The following is a 17665-nucleotide window of genomic DNA, read 5'->3' as shown; positions in this document are numbered from 1 at the left end:
CATTTGCATTTATTTCTGAAGGGAAAGTATTCTCCAAGTGGGGTTCTCATGAATGGCCACGTGTGCATTGCACACCTCTGGGGGGCACCTTTTTTGTAACAAAGACTATATTAATTCCCCCTCTTGGAGTTGCTGTATATGAACCTGAACAACCATACCCAGCAGCCCAGTGGGTTCCTGAGTGACAGAGAACAAACCCAATCAAATACCAAATCATTGATTCAGATGGACTAGCATACTCATTCCTGGCTCTCAAGTGGACTTTCATCAGAATCAATTATTAAGGTCTCCTTGGTATTATGAACAATATCCAGGAAGGATTAAATTTTTGTTCTTCCCTTGCTGGCCACAAATCAGGATGACCCCCAAGGTTTAATAAGCATGGACCCAATGGGCTGGACTTTGGAAATGACTTAGCCTATGGAGATTCAAGTATATGAGTAATGTTTTTAAAAAAAGGAAATGGAAATATATACATTCTATTAGTTCTAGTCACTTTGTGATAGGTTTATGAAAATTGCCATGTAGGATTGACCATGGGTCTATATATTCTGTACTAGATTAATATAATAATGAAATGCTATTTATGTCCACACTGGCTATGGAGTTGTATTTCAAATGACCCAGGGCTTCAAAGGCAATGACGACACCGGCTGCTCTCTGGAGCAGTAAGTCACCTGGACAACTTACCTCATGGCAAGGGAATGAAAGGAAACACCAGAAATGGGAAGAAGAAAGCTTTCTTAGCATTTTGAATCAAGAAATAATTATTTTCCTTGGAAGCTCAAAATTGACAGAAATATGTGGCTGCAGTTAAGTATCTTCAATGAAGAAAAATATAGGAATATTTTAGTGAATGTGATCAGCTATATTTCAATGGCTGAGAAAATATGTAACCAGTAATTCCCATAAATATTTAATAGTAAGCCAGATAGATAGAAACAAAAGGGGACAGAAACGCATTTATAACACAGAATAAAAAATGTATCATAAACATTTGTTGACTAAAACAATATTTCAATTTGTATAATCCTCCACAGACACTGTTTCGTTTCTGATGACAAACAGTGGCATTACCTAAAGGAGGGGGTGGAAAAGAAGCTTGGTTCTCTCAGCTGATCCTGCTGAGCTGGTCTTGGAGGCAGTGGTAGAGCATGGCAGCTCTCTGGTCCACTGGGTTACTAACGTGGACTTTATATTCACTCACACACATAGGCTATCCTAAAATGAGCTAATCTGTGGTTAGTTTCTAGAACATGAGAAAATATATACGTGTGTGTGTGTGTGTGTGTGTGTGTGTGTGTGTGTGTGTGTGTGTGTGTGACACCCATCTTCTTGGTTAAGACTGGGTCAGCCTAAAAAAAAAAAAAAAAAACATTGAGTGTTCAAAGTAAGAATGGCTACTGCAGACTTGTTCAACGCTTTACATGGGAAAAAAAAATGAACTGCCACAAACAAAGAAGCATTAGATCAGGAGAGTGCAAGAGCCTAATAAACATCTTCATGAAAAGTTAAAACGGCTGCCTCATTTGTCTGCAGCACGACGCAGGCAGCACTGAGGGTGCTTCTAACTTCCTTTCCAAATCAGGGGCAATTTACTGGCTTCAAAATAAAGAAAGGAAAAGAGAAGAGGCCTGTCTGGTCAATGATTTATTCATGGAGCCAAGAAAACACTTTTCCTTTAAAATGATATTTTTTCCTGGGTTCTAACCCTTCAATCTTCCTCCAGTCTGGGAATAGATGTTTCTCTCCTCCATGTATTTTTCAGTGCTTTCCATTATTACATGACACACTGTTCACCTCAACCTACAGCACTGAGACCTCCGTGGGGTTGCTCTTACTTAGAGAATTTTGCAGCGCCAAAACTCAGAACTGATGCTTTGTCTTGCTGAGGAGCTGAGCGGTTTCTTTTCTAGAGTGGGCCTTCCTCCCTGCCCCAAGAAGAGATGCAACAAGGGGAGGTAGTGGCATCTGCAGTTGGGGGTGTCCACAGTTTACACACAAATGACTTTCTAAAGGCAAACAGAGAGATGAGTGTGTGGGCTAGCGGCCCAAAAAATATCCTGTTTGCGGTAGAGATAAAAGTCTTAGCCTGTGTCTCTGGCTAATCTGGCTCCAAATTAACTCAGACTTTAGAATTATTTTCCACATGCACATGCAGATTTGGAAAATCAGGATACATAAGAAGCTCCAAGCTGGGGGATCTCTGGATATGGCTTAACTCAAGGGTCAGAGAACTCTGTATGAACCAGAAATTGATGCCTTCATAAAAAATAATAATAAACAGCAAAGTGCGAATGAGTTTTCAGCATTATACAAACAACATAATGAAATATAATCTAGCCAGAACTGGAGAGAAATACCAGTTTGGAATGGAAAAAATGTATCTATCCACTCACTTCTCTGATGATTCTGAAGGAGAAACAGACTTAATGGAGTAGCGTTTACCTGCAGAATCATTACTTTAGGTAGATGTTCCATCGTCTCTCATCTTCTGCCCACAGATCAGCTTGAAAAACTGGTCTTATACCAGAATTCAACTCAGATATCAACTCCTTGAAGAAGTCTTTTCTCTCAGCATCGTGTAATTCCCTCATGCCGTTGCATTTGTCACCCCACGTTGTAACTCTGTGGCGTGGCTGCCTCTCCTTCATAGGAGTCCTTGAAGGCAGGACCAAGGCTTTTACTCAGCTCTGTATCATGAACACTAGCACAGTCCTCATATACAGTGTGTAAGCAAGAAATACTTGCTAATTCTGTTTGTTAAATGGGATTTCATTCTGATTTCCAATTTCCTTCCCTGGTCCACCATCACAATCTGGCCATTTCCTTACCTTGAAGATCATTGGTTCTGGTCCTCTGCCTCTCCCCCTTTTCAGGAGCATTTCTCTATTTCTTTCCATTTGTCATTTTATCATCCTGTCCCTCTCTCCTGCTTTCCCAGCCTTGTCCTAGGGGCTGCCAGTGGCTCCCATTGGTATTTCCTAATAAAAGTCCCTTTTCTGAAGAAAGGCTATTTTCAGTTATTTATTGCCCCTTGGAATCACCAGAAAGAAAGGCATAGAGCAGTGAAACCTCTCAGTGGGATAGGGTGAAGGGGAAGGGGAGTGCTGCTTGTGCTCCCTGGCAGAATAGGGACCTGCACAGGGAATGGGGGACCTTATAGTAACAACCAGTTTTGAGCTTCACCAAATAATACTCCAGCATCCATAAAGATATTCATGCCCACAATTTGGGACTCTCTCACCTACCACAACAGATAGATATAGGGGGGCAGCCCTACTTTGGTGAATTTAGTTTTTTCCTTACTCAATAGGGCCAAAACAAAAAACACACTTTTTTTTATTCTTAGAAAAGGATACTACTCTCACTAAGTCCAGAAGTCAGGAAATGAATAGAAATGTCCAATGGCAGACTCCATTAGTAACATCTCAATGATCTCTAAACATAGTCCTCCCAGAGATGCCAGTTTCAGCAATTCTGAGATGTGTTCATGCAGCCTGTGATATTAATCAAATTCATGAGGAAGACTGAGGCCAGAATGCTGAAGGCCAATGCATTCTAACATGCTCTTCCCCCATTACAGGGAGAAAGCGAGCCCCAGTGTAACGTGACATCATCAATCTAAGAAGGCAAGTGGAATAGATTTCCCGATTACCAGGTTAAGCGATGCCTCAAGCAGGAGCAACCCTGGTCATTGCTAATCATTTAAATTTAAGAAGACTGAGCTCAGTGACATTATCAGGCCTATATTAGAGAGTGACTTCTCTCTGCTATCAGGAATGTATTGGTGTTCCCTCCAGGATTTATTACTCTGGGAAGCGGCAGGAGGGGCTGATGCTGCAACTATCTATGGCACCAGCTCCCCATCCATCATCCCCACCACCACTCTTCTGGTCAGCCTAAGAGCCTGAAGCCTCTGATCTCTCCTCTTTGCTGGGGCCTTCAGTGGCCAGGTCCACAAGCAGACTGAAAATCAAGTGTCTAGAAATGAGTTGAGTTGAAACATTCTCTTTCACATCATCATTAAATCCCCAACTGGCTTCTTTTCTCTCTGGTTTTCATTTTGGGAAAACACAATGTTGTATCATACTCTGGACTATATCTGAACCCGAAGATGGTTTTTGCTTAGGATACACATGATCCAAACTCACCCCCAGAGAGTCTATTTCACTTGTTTTGCAGTGGGGATCAGCATATAAATTTAAAATAAAATCCTCAAGTGATCCTGAATCATACATATCATTAAAAATCATTGATTTGCAAGATTTCCCTCTGAGGAAAACTAGGAAGTAGAGCAGATCTGTGAGGACTACTCACCAAGATTACTAATTAATAAATTGCAAACGATTGCAAACTAGATCCATAAACCAGGGTAAAGACATGGGTCATAATTAAGGCCTCGAGTATTACCATCTATAACACTGGTGCTTCACAAACTTTAATGCCATGTGAATCACCTGCGCGGATGTTAGTCTGCAGATTCTGACTCAGTAGGTCCCAGGTGGAGCCTGAGGTTCCGCATCTCTTACAGGCTCCCAAGTGAGGGCAGTGTTGCTAGTCCATGGACCACACTTGGGAGTAGCAAATATCTAGAAGAATGATTCCTAACATTGACCTCACATTAGAATCACCTGGCAAGATAATTTTGAAAATCCCAAATGCCAAGCTCACCCCCAGATGTATCAAATTAGAGTCTCTAGGGGTGGGGGCTCTCAGCCATGGTATTTGAAAAATCTCCCTAGGTGGTGCCATTGTAAGGCTAAGGTTGAGAATCAGGATCTATACTGAACAGCTCTGTCCCCCGTGGCCAAGTTCAGCCATTTCAGAATCTTCTCTGTTGGACATTCTAGTGGACATTTACTGAAGAGAACAACATTCTACCCAAACACACAGGCCAAGCACTCCCAAGCAAGCTGACCCCACTCCTGGCTCCAAGTATAAACCTGAGCCGTCCAAAGATTACTTGACCCTCACCCCCAACCAGGCCCTTTCCAGTGGTCATTGAGCAATACTCATGTGATCTAATATGGGCCAAGTGATGCCAGCAGAGTCCCTGAAACTAGTCTTCCCTGTAGACATCTGTTAGCCAACAAAGTTCTTATTGCTTAAGTCAATTTGACTTGGATGAAGATATTTTAACCCATATTCTTGCTTGGCTTAGGTAGAATGAGGCATTGAGTAATATGGTAAATCCCTCATCATAGGATTCGATCTACAAAACTTTACCAAAGTCTATCCCTCCTCCTTTAACTTTATATCACCTTTATTTCTTCTGCCACCCTCTTCTCTGTGGACAAGGCAGAGTAGAAGGTAAAGGAAATGACTTTAGGGTTATAATCCTGTTTCTACCCTCTCATAAGAAGAGTGACCTTGGAAAACTCCCCAGCTTTATCTGAGTCATGCTTTGCTGACAGTAATCAGAATAAAAGCAATATCTGTGCCCCAAGGCATTTGTGAGCATCAAATGAGATAATGGATGGGCAAGCATCCTGTAAATGTCAGCTGTGGTTTTTTGTGGTTGTGGCTGTTGTTAGAATAAAATGAGCCGTGATCCCAAAGGTGGAAGCTTCCCCGTAGTGATAGCAATTTTGTCTCCACTCACTGTTTCATGGGAGAATCTGGGCAAAGCTGAGAGTATTGCTGGTGCTGGCATAGTTCCCATCAGTGAAGATGTCCCTGTGCTATCAAGAGCAATCAAGGTGGAGGGAAAGACATAAATCACACTGTGTCTTACAGGCAGAGCGGGGAAGTGGGGCAGGGGGAAGGAAAGGGAGGTTGCACTCTAAATGATTTTTAATTATTTTCTGATTCACTACATCATTAGGAAGACAGGAAAACTCTTAAGACTTAAGACACAGTGATCTAATGTCATTGATTTTCACATATATTTTATGAGTTATGAAATATGATGAAGCTGGGAGAGAAAAGGTTTTCAAATATGATGAGAATAGAGAACATCCAACCCACTTATAAAAAGAATGAAATTATGGGCTCCGGGTTTGCAAAAGTCAAGTTTCAAGATACCCACGGGTAGGTTTGGACTTACAGCTTCCTACCCCAAACCTACTATGAGGGTGTCCTAATTCCCCTATTCCCACCACTACAAATAGCCCTTACACTCAATTATAAATGTAGAGATGATTTAATCTGTCCTAAAATGTAAGCTTCTCTATATTATTCTCCATCATATCCTCAGTTTCTAGCATAGGGTACGGCACATAGTAGGTACTCACTATATTTCAAATGAATGAAATCCAAGTGCCTAGCACAGTACTGGGTCCTTCAGGGAAAAAGAAAAATGACACTTGTACTGCCTTTATCGAAGTTACAATTATTTGGAAACCTAGATGCAAAAATAATTTAACAACAGACAAATAGACAATGGCACAAAATCATCCAATCGAGTATCAAAGGGCCACAACAAGCAATGAGGTATTTATTACCAGTAACTGAGCAAGGGGAAAGTGAGTGTTGGCTAATGTTACATAGGATGATATTCCAAGTGGGGAAGAATGTTTGTTAACACCCCAGAGCCTAGCATGTTGCCTTGAACAATTAAAAAGTCTCTAAACATTCAATCAAGTGGCTTTGTCTACAATCAATAAGCTTTTCATTTTTTCCAAGGCTAAAGTAAGCAAACTTCAATCAACCCATCTAATGTGTGAGTTATTAGTAATGGCATGCAAGAGTGTATGCTGTGTTCCAACTACGGACTTAGAATAACTAGGCATAGGTGGAAAGGTGCTGGGATCAGAGGGGTCAAATATCCCCATGAGAAGCACATGGCAGAAGGAATAGCAACAATATCTAATAGCATTGGTGTTGGAGGGTTCCCTCTCTAGTCAGTTCAGGCAGAGGCTTAATGCAAACACAAAGAGGGGATGCTAGAAAGAGCAACTTCAGGCACCACAGGTTTTTTAATAAACTGTTGAAAATGCTAATTATTTGGAGTGATCATTGAAATTTTTGAAGTGGATAAGATAGTATGAAAGAAGGCTTACTATGACGTGTGTAGCCTACATTTCTTAAGAGAAGAGTGGTATCACTAGTAAAAAAATGAAAAAATACAGATATCCAGTTGGGAGAAAAATTGACAATAATAGCTACCAATTATTGAAAAATCACTATGTGCCAATCACTGTATCAATCACTCTATAGACTTATCTACTTTAGCACAAAAAAATCTGTGCTCTAGGCAATATTTTTTATTCTCTTTTTAATCAAGGAAACTAGTCTTAGGTTGTTTGCCTAAAGTCACATAGGTTCTATGTTACGGCACCAGAATAATGAACTCAGTTTTAAACATGTTGAGATGGAACATCACAAAAGAAACATGTAAGACAATTTGGAAAATGAGGTAAAAATAAACTCACCTGGAGGTGTCACCACAGTGACCTTGGAGCCTGGAAGCCACACAGCTAACAAAGACAGTACCAAGGTTGCTCCCTAACAGGACATCAAGGTGAGGTTACCAGACTAAGGAGGAAAAATAGGAAGCATTTTATATGGGCCCAAACCATAAAAAGTGGTTTATCTAAGAAGGTGAATGTCAAAAATGATGGAGGAGAAGGCCATGTGATAGGATTTTGTGAATTCCCACAAATCAAAGAGTAGTTGACCTTTAGGATAACGATTATATCACACACACACACACACACACACACACACACACACACAGAGAGAGAGAGAGAGAGAGAGAGGATAACAAGTGTTGGAGAGAGTGTAGAAAAACTGAAACCCTGGTACCGCCACTGTAAACAGTATGGCAGTTCTTCAAAAAATTAAACAGAATTGCCATATGATACAGCAAACTCATTTCTGGATATATACCCCAAACAATTGAAAGCAGAGGCTCTAAGAGATATTTGTACACCAATGCTCATAGCAGCATTATTCCCAAAAGCCAAAATGTGGAAACAACCGGAATGTTCATCAACAGATGAATGGATAAACAAAATAGAGTAGATACATACAATGGAGTATTATTCAGCATTGAAAAGGAATGAAATTCTGACACATGCTATAACATAAATGAACCTTAAAGACATTATGTTAAACAAGCCAGACATAAAAGGACAAATATTCAAAAAACAACAGATGCTGGCAAGGTTGTGAAGAAACAGAAACACTTCTACACTATTGGTGGGAATGTAAATTCGTTCAACCATTGTGGAAGACAGTGTGGCAATTCCTGAAAAATCTAGAACCAGAAATAACATTTAACCCAGCAATCCTATTACTAGGTATATACCCAAACTAATATAAATCATTCTGTTATAAACATGCACAGGTATATTCATTGCAGCACTAGTCACAATAGAAAAGACATGGAATCAACCCAAATGTTCATCAATGATAGACTGGATAAAGAAAATGTGGTACATATACAATATGGAATACTATGAAGCCATAAAAAGGAACAAGAGCATGTCCTTTACAGGGACATGGATGGATCTGGAAGCCATTATCCTCAGCAAACACGAGAAGAGAAAAACATACACTGCATGTTCTTACTTGTAAGTGGGAACTGAATGATGAGAACACATGGACACAGGGAAGGGAACAACCAACACACACAGGGCCCTGTTGGAAGTAGGGGTGGTTGGGGAGGGAGAGCATTAGGAAAAATACTTAATGCATGCTGGGCTTAATACCTAGGTGATGGGTTGATAGATGCAGCAAACCACTATGGAACACATTTACCTATGTAACTAACCTACACATCCTGCACATGTACCCTGGAACTTAAAATGTTAAAAAGGACAAATATTGCATGAGTCTACTTTATGAGGTACCTAGAGTAATCACATCCATAGAGACAGAAAATAGCATGATGGCTGCCAGGGCCTAGAGGAAGGGAGCAACTGGGACACTATCATTTACTGAGTACAGTGTTTCAATTTGGGATGATGCAAACATTCTGGAGACAGATAGTGGTGATGGTTGCAAAATAATGTAAACGTACTTAGGACCAATAAACTGGTTGCTTAAAATGCTTACAATGATAAATTTTATGTTACGTGTATCTTAATACAATTAAAAAGAAAGAGTACCTGGCCAAGCATAAAATTGGAAGTTGAATACAGGTTCTCTGAGTATTAGAAGGAATTGGAAGAGACCCAGCTATTTTCACTCAAAGGATAATCCAACTAATCATTTTTAAAAGACCAGCATTAGGAAAATAAGTTACAGGTATGTGGATTGCAGATTGTTACGCAATGACCCACTTTATTAAAACAGACTGGGACTAACAAAACAATTTTAAGAACTTAGTAGCAGATTCATTAATTTATCCCCTCAAGAAATGTCACCTTCCGTATGACACATAACCAGCTCTGGTCCCAGCATGACTTTAAAGGGTACTGTATAATTGGGATTAAGAAATTGAATAGCAAGACTATATGGACAACTTCACAGTGAGAGTCCTTTGACCCCAGCACTGGGTACCTCAGGGGGTATGCAATGTTTTCTGGAGGTACTTAAGCACAGGGTAGCATCAAATCTTCTAGGTTAAAATAAACACAAGAAATGGACATCATGACTCCACAGTCACCTTCCCACTTGGTGAGCTTGTGAGTCATCCAGCTAGTTGTTTTCCACTAAGTGTCTCACATAGACTTGAAGATTCCTCAAGGCTTCTTAGCCTGATCAAACAGACAACACAACTCCAAGGCTATGCAAACACTTAGATGGGGGCTGAGGGAGAGGAGTTGACATTTACTGGAGACAATTCTTACAAACATTTCTCATCTCAGAGATGTTACAACACTTGACGGCTTCAATCTTTCATTTTAGAGATTTCAATTGATTGGGTAAGAATCACACACTTTGTCCACAGCATAGACACATCAAAGCAAACTTTTCCCCTAGTGCCATTTCCCCAGGGATGGGAATGATTGATTTTTATTGGTTCAGCTCCTAGGATACTCACATCTCAATCCAGCCAATTTTCTTTGGAAAGAGCACACTCCAGTCCACTTAATTGTATTTTCTTTTTCTTTCTTTTCTTTTTTTTGTTTTCTTTTTCATTTTTTTTAAGGCAGAGTTTTGTTCTTGTTGCCTAGGCTGGAGTGCAATGGCGTGATCTCGGCTCACTGCAATCTACGCTTCCCGGATTCAAGCCATTCTCCTGCCTCAGCCTCCTGAGTAGTTGGGATTAAAGGCACCCGCCACCATGCCCAGCTAACTTTTGTATTTTTAGTAGAGACGGGGTTTCACCATGTTGGCCATCTTGTCTCAAACTCCTGACCTCAGATGATCCACCTGCCTCGACCTCCCAAAGTGCTGGGATTATAGGCATGAGCCACCGTGCCCGACCATACACTTACCTGTATTTTCTAACCAAAGAGTTGAGAGAGATTTGTCACCTTTACAGTCCAGAGGAGATGAATCTCCAGCCTCCTTTTCCAATTGTGTAAGCTTCTATCTGAAGTGGGTAATTGAAGGAAGGAAGCCAGGGCCTAGGGGAAAAAAAATCAAGTAAAAGCATAAACCAGAAAATACATAGGCTATGAGGCAGGCCAAATAAATAAATAAAACACTAATCAGTGCATAAAGAAATTGAAAGATCTGAGGAGAAGAAATTTGCTCCAAATTTCTTTCATTTGGATCTGAACAAGGAAGTCTCATAGATTTGCTACAAAAGTTGTCCTCTCAATTCCCTGATTATATTTTCCTTTTTGTTTGCTGTGTCTCACAGTTCACTCTGCTCCTGTGAACTTCTCATTATCCCACTCCTGCTTATTTTAATCTTCATTTAATCTCACACCGAATTTCCCATGTTTTATCTGCCCTTCAAATAGCCTGTTCTGAAGTATGCACAGTTTCTAGAGAAAATTAGGAATTTTGTTTTATTTGGGGACTCTGGAGAAATTAATGCCCATGGTAAAAGTAAGCCCTCCTCCGCTCTCTGGGCAAACAGAAAAAGTGCCCAACGCTCCTTTCTAGCTCCCAAATCTTGTGCTTGTTCCTGTTACATATACTACCAGCCCTGAAAATTTCTTAACACCGAACCTCTCCAAACCTATACATCCTATACTATTCAACATATTTCTATTGGGTGCTTGCATTTATTTTTATCTTCTTTATCTAGACTATTATATTCCTAACAAGACTGAAATATTCCTGAAATAGACCCGGTAATACTATTTGTTTTGCTTCTTTCACAGTGGCTAGCAAACAGTGTTGGGTAAGACTTTGGAAATGCAAGACAGCATTATACAGTGGCAATATTATTTTTTTTAAAGGCATGCAGAAATTGTACAACCAAAGTACTACTAAAACCTCAAAGATATTATTGTAGAGTTGCACCATTTTTTTCCAGCAATGCTGCCATTTTACTTTTTTTGTAACCTTCGCAGTTAGTTTGCAAGGCCCAAAAGAGAAGTTGTCTTAGTTTGCAGTCAATCTCAATTTTGACACATTGCTGTGACTTTCTTTTTTACTGATTTTTATATAACCTAGCTTGTCTGCTACTTGACTTACCTCACTAAGTCAAAATTATTATTCTGGGGACTTAAAAAATTACTACTGGTGATTCCCTCAATGGAAAAAAAGTATATATGTGTATATATATATATATGTGTGTGTGTGTATATATATATATATATATATATATATATATATATATATATATATGGTGTAGTTTGTTTGATTAATGTAAAGAGTGTTATAATGATTATCTTCTGTTAAATCCAAAATTATGATGGGCTGAGATGTTACTGGACTTGCAAGCTAACCTGTCTGTACACACACAAACACACACACACTGACAGAAACATACATGTATATGTATATACATATATATGTACATATACATATTTGTATATATATAAATACACACACACACATACACACACATACACACACACACACGCACACAGACACCCAAGTGAAAACAATGTAACACTGGGTATACAAGCCATCCTCAAATAGGAACACAAAAGATTTTCTACACAAATAACACCTTAGAGTCTGTGTATGGGTACTTAAGGCGGCTTCTTTGCAGAAGATATTGGGAAATAGCTCTCCGTGAAGATGTTCACCTTTCTGCATGATCTGGGCTTTCTTGCAAACCCAGGTTAAAGGGAGGATCAAATGGTAAACAGTGGTAAATATTCAATTAGAGACAGTGCATACCTCTAGAGAGATTTAAAAAACTCATTTCTTCCAGAGCTATTTTGCTATTTTTTATATTCTAAGAGTGATGAGTGGAGTTCCCTCTCTCCTCCCTAGAGAGCATCTCTCTCCCTCTCTCTCCTTCTCTCTCCCTTTCTCTCTCTCTGGAATTAGATGAGTGCACCTGTGCCAGACATACCGTAGAAATTTCAAGTCTCATGAATTTGAGGTACCCCCTCCGTGGGGTGACCCTACTGCATGCACAGGCAGTATCAGGCCCTTGTCACACCAGCCTGTGGTTGACTGGGGCATAGGAAACCAGCACTAAGATGCTCTAGAAGTAAGTTGTCTGTTCTCTAATGCAGAGGGCTGGTGTTTCCATTCCTGTGTGTGTGTGCGTATACAAACATGCCTACACAGGCAGGTTAGCTTGCAAGTAATGTCTCAGCCTCATTATAATTTTGGACTTAACAGAAGATAATCATTATAACACTCTTTACATTAATCAAACTAACTACACAAATAAGTGCTTGATGATGGCATAATTAGTTGAGAGTCCTCATTGGGGAATGTAAAAAAACTCTGCCCTTAGCCCTATATTCTTGCCTTCAAGGGGCTGCCTAATATGTGTCAGGCAGGGTTATCGCCTTTGGGGGCCACAACTATAATTCAACACATTCTCAGTCCCTAAGGAGTTTATAATCTACAGAAAATGATTAGGTATTTACCTAAATACCTTTACAAAACAATAGAAACTGCTTTTTGAGAGAAACATGTTTGGGATGAAGAGAGATAAAAGGAAGTGGCCATTGTTAATTTTAGCTGTATATGCTGTGAATAGGGAGAAGCTAACTGAAGAGTTCTTGTGAAGGAAAATGTTCAACATTTCTATTTATCGTTTAGGTAAAACCACAGAATCCATGCTTCTTGAATCTGTGGATCACACAAAGCAGGGAGTGATGGCCAGTAAAGCGATTGGCAAAATCAAGATTCTCTATAAACTGGAACGTCAAGAAAAGCTAACAAAAGAAACTTAACAGTATTAAGTGTGGCACAATAAGTGGGCTAGTTACAGTACTTACAGGGGAAAAGTAACTAGGTTTGTAGCAGATTACATAAGCTCAGTATCAGTACAATTGAACCCAAACTTATTTCTGTGTGATATCAAATCCCTTCATATATTGTTCACCTTTGAAGCTCATCTAAATCCTTTGATGGCTGTATCATGTAAGTTTTATTGCTCCCATTGACTAGAAAGGGGACTTGGTCTCAAAGCATGAGTGATTTGACCAAGGTTGTGTAGTCATCAAACAGGTGAGAACCATCTTGGATCACACTGATTAAAGAAGAACATCACAATCTAAGAAGACCCAGCAATACCAGGATTCTGTATTCAGCTTCAGAAATACCACTGTATGAAGAATATTGCCAATGTGGGTACAATCCATTCATGAGAACAAAGGGTCTGGACATTGTGGCATATAAGGAATGTTTGGAGGAACTTGGCCAGGAACAGAAAAGACCTTAGAAGAACTGTTGTCTGCAAATATGTGAGGAGCTGCCACAAGGAAAGGAATTACACTTGTTCTGGGAAGGTTCATGGAGCAGAACCAACACAACTATATGAAAGCTACAGGGAAGAAGATTTCAGGTAAGTTTAAGGAGAGCATTCTGACACCTAGAACTAGGAGAAATGAGCTTGCAAGAGTGAATCCACCATTAAAGGACCCATGATAGCACAAGTTGTAGCCTGCCACAAATTGCAGTTGTTATAGGAGGAATGCCTGCCTAAAAATAAAAAGCCCGTGGCTCCTAAGATCTCTTCCAACTCTAAGATTCTACAACAAATAACATCCCACAACATGAGTAAACTCATGTCCCAATAATAGATCTTGAAAATATGCTTGCACATTAATGACCACGCTGACACTGTGAGTTAGCACTGTATTCATCTGGGCTATAAAGACATCATAAATAATCATAAGGTCATACACGTATCATGACTTTTGCTTTTTGCTGGCCTTCATATCCCTCCATGAATGAGAACAAGGCCTGAATTATTTTCTCAGAGAAGATAAGTGATCATTTTAAGGTGATATGGCAAGCTAGTGGTAAAATCAGAGCAAAAACAAAACAAACAAACAAAAAAACAGTATCCTGTTACATTCGTTGAGATCTCAGGAGTAATATTAACAATAGGATGACTCTTACACAAAAAGCACCTACGATGTGACATGCATCGTTTTAAGCACTTTACATCTACGGTCTCACTTAATTATCACAAAAACCCTGTAAAGTGGGAAGTATTTATATCCCCATTTTGTAGGTTAAGAAACTTAAGATAAAGAAAGCTTAGGTAACTTGCCTAAGATAGCAGTTGATGTGTCGATAGGTCTTAATTTCACTCCTGAGCAATATGACTTCAAAAACTGTACTCTCAACCACCATGCCATGCTCTCTAGACCCATCTTATTTGTGAGAGAGAAAGGGATCGTTCTCATATTTGCACATCACAGTTTCTGTAGAATACGTTGCCAAAGGAACCAAATAATTGAGTTTGACAAGCTAGAGAGACAGAACAGGCTCCACCTTAGGAGATGTCTCCCTGCCTGGCTCAGCTCGGCCCCTGCAAACAAGCAGCATGGCTGCAGGAGCTTCATCTCACCAAGGGGACTGCGGAAGTTACCCAAGCAAGTCGCAAACTAGAGACTCAGCTGTTCTGATCACCAGACTGGGCTGAAATGCGACCCAGGTTCAGCCAAACCCAATGGAGGAGGGGCACTCTGTAGAATCCACATTTGACCCTAAACTGGGGTGTGAGGAAGACAAAACCAAAATAATGGATACCACAGATAACTGTTTATTCCTTTCCAGCATAACAAGCAAATAAACTGCCACTGGTGCCTCAAAACTTCATACAGAGTAATATTCCTTTAATGGAATGCTTTTAGAGAAGAGTCATAAAAATAAATTGAAAAGTACTTTCTGCTGGCTACAGCTGGCATAAGCAGCATCTGAGCAAACAGGATAACACAAGGCTTAACATAGCATCGCCGTTTTTATTACTCACCCGCGACAGGTCTTATAATAGTATAAATTCACTTAAAAAACGGACTTTTTCTCCCATCGTTGCCCCTCCTTCTCTCCACCACCACCAACCCAACAGTCTTCTGTGTTAATTCTGAACAGCATAATTACAGGTCTTTTTATGAGTTAGGTTTGAGACCAATTAGCTGATACTGCAAGCCTTTCAAATGCCAACTTCCCTCTCGGCACTCCCTGTGCTGCTGGGGATTTATCTGTGTGCTTGTAAAAGGCAAATGTTTTGTGAGGAGCAGAGGAAATCGGGTTTGTTTGTGGGTTGGTTCCCTCCTCCCCTCCCCCTTTCTCATCTGCCTGTGCATCTTCGGTGCACCTGGTCTCTAAAATTGTCCTGGTGTGAAAGACACACTGAATATTTATGCTGGGCCCCCAGGCAGCCTCTGATAACAGGTACTTGTTGCGCAGAGCTGCCAGTTGCCCTCACCCTGTGACTGCCATCCCTACAGGTGGAGCTGCAGACCCATATTGGGCCATGAGCTGCCACCATTTTAGAACCTGTTGGCTGCAGGCTGGAGGAACAAGAGTTCAGAAACTCAGAAAGGACGTGCTCAACAGCCCTACCTCCTCCACTCCATCTGCTTTTAACACCCCCCACCCCACACTAATCATATACAAGTTGACAACATAAGCCAGATATTCAGCAAAGATCTAAATAATCAACTAACAAGCATGAATCGTATAAAGCCCTCTGCACCATTGGGGGATTCAGGGGTGAATAAAGTAAGATTCCTGCCCTCTACGTGCTTTCAATTGGATGTAAGACGACAACTTTCTTTGTTGTGCATGGGGCCCCATAATCAAACCATCCAGGCATCTACTGTGTAGCAAGAACTTCATAAATATTGTCTTTAATCCTTACACAACCCTTCAAGATACGCATAATTATAGACATTCTCCCGATGAAGAAATTGAAGCTCACAAGATGAAATAATGTGCCCAGTGTCACAGGATCCCCAAACTAGTAAATAATAAAAGCAGGAAACCTGATTCTGACCTGACAGCAAGCCTTTACCACCATCCCATGTTCCCTTCCAGTAGGCAGAGATGAAGTCTAACGGGCATTCTGTTGGTGGTTGTAGGGGTGGTTGCAGGGAGAAGTTTAGGAACACTCAGGAAAGGAAAGGCAGGCTAATTTGCACAGTGCCGAGGAATTAAAGAAGACCATAAAATACTCAACAATTGGGCCAGCAGTGCATATACAGAGCTAATACCAGATGTGTTATTAAATTAACCATTCCACAGTATTCTGGGATATTATGCCGCCATTAACATAACTGTGAGGACCATGCAGAAACGTGTAAAATGCTAATTGTATAATGTTAAATCACAATAAAATAACAAACTAAGACAGAATACAAAGTACTCCCTTGTACTTTGATAGTGTTTTCACATAAAACTTTTAGTTAAAATTGTTAAAAGGAAAAAATAAGTCCATCCCCTGGGCATAAGCATGACTATATTTACACTGTTCCAGATGGTTTTCTCTCCTCTTCTAACAGGCTTCCACAGAGGGAACTCTAATGCCCTCCCTCTGTTATTTTAGTGCCTTGCAACCCTATTTTTCTCAAGTCTAGCCTCATGTCTCCTCTGATGCAATTTCACCCCACAGTTGGCTTCTGTCTCTGTGAGCAAACTCCTGGTGTAACATTTTTAACATGCTTTGTGATCCAGGGATTGAGAAAGTAAGATTGTCATTCTTCCCACCTTCTTGCCTTCTGCATACCTGCTTTTGATACTTTTGATATGACTGAGGGGGTGGAAGGAGGGAAGGTAATGACAGAGAAAAATACTAAGTGCCATAATTCACCAAAGCTATTATTTTCCAATTTTACGCATCTCTTTCACACTACTCCCAATAATTTCACATAATCTCCCAATATTATTCACATCTAGCAATTGTTGAAAGCTCCCATACCCTAGCATTTCCACCTGCCTCTACTGTTTGTCATGGTAATGTCACATACCTCTCCTTTCAGATGCAGTTGCTATTATCTCCTCACCTTCCCCCACCTAATCCCATCCTGGAATAATATGTCTCCTGATTAGGTTACAGAAACCACATCTGTTTTTCTCTTATAAGTAGATATCAAGAGGCCTTATTAAGACAGGCCTTTGCCAATCCTATATGATCCTCTGGTTCCAAGATGGTGCCTAGTGCTGGCGTATATGGTCACTGCTTAGCTAGGCAAAGACCTGAAATGCCAGTGGACAAGATGAAAGCAGGGCCTTAACAGGATATAAAAGAGGCCATGGTTAGATCGGCAGAGCTTAAAGAAATAAAATGAACAAAAGAAGATGGGGTTGTCTAAGCAGAAACAGAGAGGCCATGAACCAAGGCCAAGAACAAGCCCACTGGTTAGTCCCCAGATCTGTGGCCACTGCACAGGAAAGGGAACAGCAGGACAGACATCTGAGCTTGGAGTGGGCTGTCATTTCAAGAGAA

At 40.4% G+C, this 17665-nt stretch overlaps 1 long non-coding RNA gene across 1 annotated transcript in view; it reads right to left on the bottom strand.

Annotated features, from left to right (window-relative positions):
* Positions 1–15399, bottom strand: part of LOC119470716 — a 214801-nt gene extending 199402 nt beyond the window's left edge. The window contains exons 1-2 of the long non-coding RNA XR_005199683.1: positions 15191–15399; positions 10332–10463 (exon numbers count right to left, since the gene is read on the bottom strand). This is a non-coding gene — a long non-coding RNA (uncharacterized LOC119470716). The remainder of the gene's footprint in view (positions 1–10331; positions 10464–15190) is intronic.
* Between the last annotated feature and the right edge of the window lie 2266 nt (positions 15400–17665).

Source organism: Cebus imitator, unplaced genomic scaffold (assembly GCF_001604975.1).
Source record: "Cebus imitator isolate Cc_AM_T3 unplaced genomic scaffold, Cebus_imitator-1.0 Scaffold38, whole genome shotgun sequence".
In the NCBI taxonomy this organism is placed as follows: domain Eukaryota; kingdom Metazoa; phylum Chordata; class Mammalia; order Primates; family Cebidae; genus Cebus; species Cebus imitator.
The sequence above is the reverse complement of the archived record's forward strand: the minus strand, read 5'-3'. Positions and strand labels throughout refer to the sequence as shown.